The sequence below is a fragment of the Elgaria multicarinata genome, chromosome 15, assembly GCF_023053635.1.
Source record: "Elgaria multicarinata webbii isolate HBS135686 ecotype San Diego chromosome 15, rElgMul1.1.pri, whole genome shotgun sequence".
NCBI lineage: Eukaryota > Metazoa > Chordata > Lepidosauria > Squamata > Anguidae > Elgaria > Elgaria multicarinata.
This window is the reverse complement of record NC_086185.1, coordinates 28,783,552-28,792,780: the sequence shown is the minus strand read 5'-3', so window position 1 is coordinate 28,792,780 and position 9,229 is coordinate 28,783,552. Positions and strand designations below refer to the sequence as shown.

Sequence of the window (9,229 nt, the reverse complement as noted above, 5' to 3'; positions counted from 1 at the left end):
AATGGTAGGATATAAATGTACAAAATAAATATGGTTGTTAATGTGGATATCATTTATCATATTTGTATCCTGCCTTCCTCCAGCTATTGCTGGTATACCTTGGGATTATTCCATTTTATCCTAACAACAATCCTGCAAAATGGATTAAGCTGAGTGACTGGTCCAGGGTCACTCAATGAACTAGATGGCTACGTAATAATTTGAATTCTGGCCTCCATAGACCAACTTTAGCACCTTGGCAGGGACAATAAGCATGTGGTTAAAACTCTCTCATCGATTGGTGAGTTAAAAGTTCTTAACTTTGGCTATTACATCCACTATGTTTTCCACATTTTCCTATGAAAATATGCTTGATGAAGCACTTGCAGGACATTTTTTTAAGTTGAATGTTCGTTATTGAACATGCATGTAAATAAAAAATATTGATATTGTTATATACAAAACTCAATGTATTCAAAGTGTCGTCGTCCCCCCAGTATTCTGTTTATCTATTCTGTTTCTTGCATAACTCATGATGGGCCATTTTAAAAGAACAGAGAGTCACAATATACTTCAATAGATTTGTAGCTGGATTTTTTATAAGCCTGATTTTCCAGTCTCTGATTTTCATCCTACTATATATAAAATCTAGCAAGATAGTTGACTAACAGAGCAATTAGAATGTTTTCTCAGAAGTAAGACCCACTGAGTTCAACAGAGCTTAGTCCTAGGCAAGTGGCTATAAGATAGCAGCCTGAGTCCCGTTCCTTTGAAGTCAGTTGGACTTTATCATGAGCTACTTTCACTGGGTTATGACTACTAACTCTCAATATACAATTCAGCTCACATATGGAAATACTGGTATGCAGGAGTTTTTAAAAATATATATGTCTCTCTGATAGTTCCAAGTTTGCCATAATTTCAGACTTCCTTATTGTTATGTACCTTTTTGCAATGAAATTCTTTTTCCAAGTCTAGTCTCTGCTGATTGGTGTAAACAACTCGATATTTTTCTTTTGTTCTTGTTTTTCCTGCTTAAAAGAAACACATACCTTTTAATATAAAATATTAGCCTTTATGCCTGAAGTTCTCTTCCAAAACACTCCCTTGATTCCTTCAAATCCCTACATAAAACTCACCTTTTCTATGATGGCTTTGGACTCCACCCTTGCCAAAACTAAGCCAACCTTCTTTGTATTTCTTGAACACACTCCCCCAGGCTAGAAATGCCCTCAGTTGCTAACCTAGCCAACTACAGACACTGGATTGTTTTTCTAGCTTGTTTTGCTAGCTAATGAGAGTTTATTTGAATCCACAGTTCTTGGTTCACACATAACAATAAACCAGGAATCTGCTAGGGAAACTGACCTCTGGTTTATTCCTGCTCCTGGTTGCATGGGAGGAGAAAAGAACAGGGTGGTGGTGGTGGGGGGAGGAGTTCTGTCTTCTTCTCCCAGGCTTGCTTGGTCTCCTTTCTACTTGTGCATGTAGCACTAGGTTATGGTAATACAAAGTGTGTGTGTGTGTGTGTGTGTGTGTGTGTGTGTGTGTATATATGTCACAGTCATTGAGTGTTTTATATAATAGATCTGTTTTATAGTGAGAGGATATGTCACACAAATGTGTGTGTGTGTGTTTGTCGATGTTATATATCTAATAGTAAACAAAGCCAAAATAGCCCAGCAGCAACAACTCTATCTGGACCTCCTAAAAATTAATCTTAACAAAAGGCACGATCCAGTCCATGTCAAGTCCCTTCAATTTTAAAAGGAGATGTCTAAGCATGTGCTTAATTTTGCCATTGAAATAAATGGAACTTAAAATGCTTAACTTTAGCTGAATCATATTCCAAATCTGTAGTTTTGTCCATCTCAAAGAAAGACGTCCTTGACGTTTTTCAACCATTTTGACTAATGCTAATTTTTAAAATGTGCACTAACATGTTTTACCATCAAAGATAAATATATTAAATAAAATTATCTTTAGGATTAGAATCCAAATTGTTTTAAAAATGAACAGTGTTTCATCTTGCTGTATTACTGGCTTCTATGATATCTTCCATTGGTGAGCTGAATGCGGAACTTCATCTGTTGCATGGTTTGGCAGCAAATTATTCTAAATTCATATTTTTATATGGAATATGAAAATGGGCTTATAAGAGGAATAGTCCAAATGCTTCTGTTAATTTATTTTGATCCAGGAAATTGAAGACATAGTCTATGACAGTTGTCTTACTTATGATAAATTATTAACCCATCCTTTTGACATTAATAGTGAGCTCCTTATATAACTTATTTGTTCCTTTATCACTTTCCAGTGTTGATTTGGGTTTTCAAATAATCCTTCTGATCTTCCCTGGTTGTTTTTGATGTGAATGTTTTGGAACAAACTGTAAGACAAAGACTCCTTTAAAGTGGTTCCCTAAACTCCATTGAGGTGTTAAGATGAAGGCACACGTCACACAAAAGACCAAGAAGAAGGTCTTATCAAGGCCGCCTTTCACATCCAGAAACACAAGCCAATTGGTTTGGAATTTACAAGCCCTAAACAAATGTCAACTTCTCTTTCATCTCCCGGAGAACAAGGGGACAGGAATAGATGGAACCCTGTTCTTTTACTGGTTTCTGCAAAATTTCAGAGTAAAATCCAGTTAAGCTGGACTCAAGGTTTCTTTAAACTACTGCAGTGATGCATATATAACTACACACTTGTAAATTTTGTTATTGATTATTTATTATGGGGAGCATATAATATTGTTTGTTTATTATGGGGAGCCCAGTAATATGTTCACTTGAAAATAAGTCTCATTAACTCCAGTGGGGCTGTCAAATAAATATGCAATCTTGGCTGCAATCCTAGGTCCAATAGCTTTTGGTCCAACAGCTATAGGTGGAATTTACTTCTGGATAAACATGGACACGATCAGATTGCAAGTCTGCAATATTATACACACTCCCTTATTAGTTTGCGCCTTTGAACTCAGTAGGACTTCTTAGTAAACATGAACAGGAATGGGCTACATAAGTCATATTTGGCTTTATTATTTAGTATGTACATAACGTATTACAACTGCTCGAACTACTTCATATGCATTGCTTAGGAGTTATTAGCATGCCTGATTGTTTTGGGTTAAATGACTTTTCCATGAAAGAAAATTCCATTTCAAGTTCCAAAGTCTAAGATCTTAAAATTGCAAAAACAAATGCTAAAATCCAAGTGTCCTTATTCTGTGTCCTCTATCGTGAGTAAGAACAACTGAGTTGGAGATGGGGTATTCCCTTTGGTCATAAAATTCACAGAACATTTCTTCTGAAGACAATAAAGCTGGGAGAGAGCTTCTTTTTTTTTTAAATGATTTGCTGTGAAAATTGGCACCCTTTCCGGCAATATAACTGCTGAAGAAAAGAGGAGAAGGAAGAGACAGTCCTGCATATCAAAGCTGAGAGGAGTGTTAAAAGGGTCTGTCGCTCAATATGAGAGGTCTCAAAACCCGAAGGCACTGTAGACCAGGGAAAAATAGATGTCACAATTTGTTTACAATGTAAAATTGGTATTCAAATGATATACATTTTATTTCTGCATTTCTTTATATCTTCATGGTTATTTGAGGGGGAGGGGTGGTATTTTGACTTTTTGGAAGCCTGATCCCATCTGCTCCTGTGGCTGTTACTGCAGCCGCCTTGCTTTAAGCAAAGCAGGTATATATGTGTTCCCATTTAGGGAAGGAATTTTGTTTCCTGACATCATTCACACGTGTGATTATTCCTCAGGAATACCTACATTTCTGGTAATCTACTAGTTCTAAAACTTGATTGTTACAAACCATTAGGAATCTACACATTACCCGTTTATGTATAACAAAATCCTGATAGCTTCCCTCCACTCCACTACCTCCTTTTTAATTTTATTTCTTTTAAAAAATTATCCCACTCTTCCTTTAATAGAAAACTAACCCCAAACCTGCAGGTTTCTGGATGTGTGTTCCTCTTGGAAACAGATGTCTGCAATCCAGACCACTTCCCTCTTGCGAATAAAAGTGATTCTAGGAGTTTTCTTACCCGTGTTTATGTATAATATTTTGACTAGGGTCATAAATATACTTGCCAAAGGCATACATTTCTTCCTTTCTTTGTTCAAAAGGATTGATAATATTGTATTGATAACACTGCAATCCTCATGAGATATTAAGAAATAACTACTACGGAGGCTATTTTAGCTGTATAATGTTTACTGCTCTTATGCTATATTTAAGTACAGGTCTTAAGCCGTCGCTGAGAATATTTAGCCGCCTCTACTGCAACTGTTCTTCAACTTGTAGCTCAACTTAGCTTAATTAAACTAAGGTGGATTAGGCTGGTGGTATGGATACCATTTTCTTTTTCTTTCTTTCTTATGAGGTTTACAGTCCAGGATGTCTTTCCACTGGAGCCCACTGGCTCTCACAGAGACTACGACAGGTCGTCATCTGTCTTAGCTGGTGGCATGAATGCTACATATGAAATAATATGGTGATTGATTAAAATCTGTTCATTGTGGAAATGGTTAGCCAACCAACACTATTTCATTGTCTGTTTATGAGGTATTCCTAGAACCTCTGGCTCTGGTGCTGCAGCATTTATTACTGATTCTGTGGGGATTAGTTACATAACTTTTCTGGAGTTAATTACACCAGTAGCAGGTAAACAATGTTTATAATTTTCAAAATAAATGTTCATATAAGGGTAATTGTACACATATCTTTTTGCTGTACCCTGAAGTGCTGTTTTACATATCAGCAGTGTGTGATGCAGCAGATATTTTCAGCACCATTGTCAGACCTACACTTGGATACATTCAAAACAGAATGCAAAAATGCAACATATACATGCATTTTTCTTGTGGTTACTTTTATTCCTTATGATAAATGTAGCAATCTTGTGAACACAGGTCATAACAGTCATCTATTTTTTTAAAGCAAAGGATTTTGTGTTGTTCGCATGTGCACATGCACACACACTGAAATCAGTGGGATTTAGTGAATGGCCAAGTTTTCATTTCAGTGAACCAGAGGAGGAGGTGATAACGAGTGCTTATTTACCTGCAATATTGGATGACACTGTTTTCCTCATCCGTTCATAACAGCTGTGTCTTTGACTGTGGGAAGAGATTTGATCTGGATTAACTGTACCTATAGAAGTTAAAGCTGCAGAACCAACAGGATTCAAGGAGTTGTAACTGGCGACACTGTAGGAGACCTGTCCAAGAGATAAGCCATTTATTTGTGAAGAAGTATCCTAGGCCATGATCACTCCTTTGTAGGCCATAGTGACATCCCCAGCTACTTGAAGACTGTCCGTTGTCTTCCATACTTTGTGAACTATTATAACCCATGTAATCTCTATAAGTCACAGTGGAGACAAGGTTTTGTGCTTGTAGGTGGCTATTGTCGCTTCTTATGGATCCATGCTTCCTTCTTTTTCCAAAAGATAGCTCTGTATTTCACTTTGTTGTTGTTGTTGTTTATTCGTTCAGTCGTTTCCGACTCTTCGTGACTTCATGGACCAGCCCACGCCAGAGCTTTCTGTTGGCTGTCGCCACCCCCAGCTTCCCCAAGGTCAAGTCTGTCACCTCCAGAATATCCTCCATCCATCTTGCCCTTGGTCGGCCCCTCTTCCTTTTGCCTTCCACTTTCCTAGCATCAGCCTCTTCTCCAGGGTCTTGACATCTCGCCAATAACCACGTCCAATTTGCCCTGGCTCATAGATCTTACATTCCAGGTTCCTATGGTGTGTTGACCTTTAGAACATCGGATTCGTCGTTCACCACCAGCACCGTCGGCCGCTAGCCGTCCTTTCAGTTTTGAGCTAGCTGAGTCATCACGTCTGGGGCTAGTTGAACTTATCCTCTGTTCCTCCCCAGTAGCATTTTGACCATCTTCCAACCTGGGGGTCCTATCTTCCGATGGTATACCGACATATCTCTGGTTGTACTGATCCATTTCGTTTTCACGGCAAGAATACTGGGGTGGGTTGCCATTATCTTCCCCAGGGATCGTATTTAGTCTGACCTCTCTACCATGACCTTCCCGTCTTGGGTGTCCCTTCACGGTTTAGCTCATGGCATCCTTGAAGTGCTCAAGCTCCAGCACCATGACAAGGTAACGATCTCCTTTGCTGGAGTATTTCACTTTGACTCGTGAAAATTCTTCAGCATCCTTATTCTTGTTATATTCCCCTCTGCCTCTTTAAGGTGAAAAATATATATATATTCCTGATTTTCTGAATACATTACAGTATTATACTTGAATCTACTACCTCATTTTGTGTTTTCAGCAATTGTGTTGCTGCTGGTGGCCATGGTTTACCCAGTACCATGTCTGAAGGTCTGGCTAGCTACTAACTTTCTAATTGTATTTGTATTCAAATGGAGGGCTGACCATCCAAGCAACACAACATCTGCTGCTCCCTTTCTTTGTATTTTTTTTTTAAAAAAAGCCTTCCTAAGCACTGATCTATTTGTCAGGGAATGTGCTTGCAAAAGAGGTGTGAAGTATTATGAGGTCTTCCCTTTTTTTAGAGATGTGGGTTTTCATTTGGAGCTCTTCACACCTTGACACCATTCAGACTAGCACATCTCTACTAATTCCAAGACTGGAAGAACCTGTGTGAGCATCAGAGTGGGGAGCAAGGACATTTCTCTAACAACTAAAGGGAAAGGGAAATTTGAGAACTAGAATTGGAAAGTGTTCACTCCCTTTTTCGTTCCTTTTGCAACATGATGCCTTGTGCAGGTTTTTTGACATCATCAGGTAAAGAACAGACACATTAATCAATATTTGGGTGTTAGGTGGGGACAGAGGTGGCCATATTATGAAGTTAAATAGCCACATCAGGTGGTAGATTTATGATATGAAGGGCAACAGAGTGGAAGATAATGCATAATGCATGGACTTATACGACACAACCCACCAGCAATTCCTGTGCAAGACTAATTGAAATGAAAGTAACTGTGCAAGACCATGGTAATTCCTGTTCCTTGCAGTGGGAGAGGCACTCAAGAATTGTGCCTCATGTTTCATTTCAAACACCAAAATGTCTTGGTGCAGCTAAAATATGTGTTCTATGTCATGTATATGCCATTTCAATCTGGTGATGCTGATTAAGTTAGGAGAAAATCCTTTGCTTTTTGAGCAGCAAGACAGCAAGCTGGAATCTAGGATGAATTGTAGAATTGTGGTATATCCAGAATTAACTGCTTCACTTCTCTAGCCTCTGCTCTCACTACTCCATTCAGGCTGAACTCTTCTTTCCTGGAGGAGTCTTATCTCAATGAAACTGTGTGTGGATAATGTGGGACATACCACAGTTGTACTATCAGGAATGAAATCAGGTGATGTTCCAGTTTGCCCTTACAGATAAATAAAAGAAGAGTTTCTGTCTAATTTTCAGCACAATCTTGTACATGTCTACTCTGGAGTAAGTCCTATTGAGTTCAATGGGGCTGACACCTAGGTAAGTGGGTATAGGATTGCAGCCTAAATCACAATCAGTTCTTAGAAACTCCTCACCCTACACGATGTAGCTATTTGATATTCTCTTGCAGTAGAAAAGGGTGTAGGTCAGTTATCCCAAATTATGCTATAGCACACTAATAAAAGAGTGAACGGTTTAGCTCTGGAAATGCCTCCTTCCAAAGTCTTCTCAGAGGGCTAGTGTGATGAAATGTTGAGAACTGGCTCATATAGGAAAAAACTGTAGTAAATGAATATGGGGTTGATTATACATGGTCTACAAATCTTGAATTGGCTTACTAGACAACCATTATTTGTGATCAACATTCCCTCCGCTTTCTCCTGAGTCCTTTGCTTATGCTGGGATCTTAATTAATTCCATGTTGGGATCTTAATTAATTCCATGTGGGGTATTTCTAAAGGTAGAAGTGGTGATAGAGATTTACAAGAGATTTTATGTCACTAACGCTTCCAACAAACTGTAAGGTAGACTAGTATTTTAATCCCCATATTGTAAACGAGGTGTCTAAGGTCATGTAATGGGTTCATGGCAAAGGTGACATTTGAACCAGTGACTTCCCAATGACACTGTTAGCTACCACGCTATGCCAATAACTAAGGTTTTATCACTCAACCTAATGCTCTGTGGAAGAAAGTGCTGCATATATTAATTGTAGCTTGTGGTATGTTATAACTCTTCTTGCTTTCTTCAAAATTATGCAGGATCTCTCTCTCTCAACTCTTCCCAGGCCTCTGTGTTAGATAACCATATATATTCCTCTCTTGCTTTGTTTTTTTATCTGTAAAACAACAGATAAAGCTCCACCTTTCCTGTGCTGCCTATATTATCTCAGTTTTCTTTAGATCTATTTTAGGAGTGTCTCAAAACTTTGTATCCTTCTTGATTAGATCATGTTCTGCCTGCATCAACTGGACATGCAGATTTGTTAGAAACTAACAAAAGTAGTTTTAGATAAGGTGTTTTGTTTAAACAGATGTATGCAAATTGACAAGATTTTCAATGTCACATTTATAAAGTTGAAGATAACAAGAAATTGAAAGAACTGTATACCAGTGCTCTCACAAATACTTTTTCTAATGCTCTAAACATTGCAGAAGAATGTGATAGGAAGGCCATGAAATGTAAACAAAAAGTCTAACAAACTGTCTGCTGTCTTTGCCAAAGAGACCAACACTGCAGATGCAAAAACAACAGTCTCATAGCAATTTAAAGACTAATAAATTACTATGGTTTAAGCTTTCATGGACTCGAGTCCACTTCATCAGATAGAAGTGGACTGTACTCCACAAAAACGTATACCACAATAAATAGTCTTTAAAATGTTGCTTTTGCTGCAACAGACTAATTGAGCTACCTTTCTGGAAGTTGTTACTATAGATCCAGAGGTTTTGAAATTGAAACCCAGTACAAGTGAAGAGACATTGGTTGATAAAAAGAGCCTGCTGTGTTAGACCAGTCTAGCACTCTAAGTCACCACCCAGATGTCTCTGGGAGCTCAGAAGTAGGGCATTAAGGTATTGGAGCTTCTCCTGTTTCTCCTAAGCAACTGTTTTTCAGAGATATACTGCCTCTGTATGTAGAGGCTCTCATAATCTATCATGGGTTATTGCTATTGATAAATCTTTTCTCTGTTAATTTGTTCAGTCCTTTCTTAAAGCTATTAATGACTTGTGGGTTGCACAAGAATGATTAAATTGTATCCAGAAAATCAGTTCTGGATTAAATATTTTGCATAGACA

The 9,229-nt window shown here is 38.2% G+C and overlaps 1 pseudogene; it reads right to left on the bottom strand.

Moving 5' to 3' along the window:
• Positions 1–854: 854 nt before the first annotated feature.
• On the bottom strand, positions 855–6,277 carry LOC134409372 (homeobox protein CDX-4-like; annotated as a pseudogene).
• Positions 6,278–9,229: the final 2,952 nt, after the last annotated feature.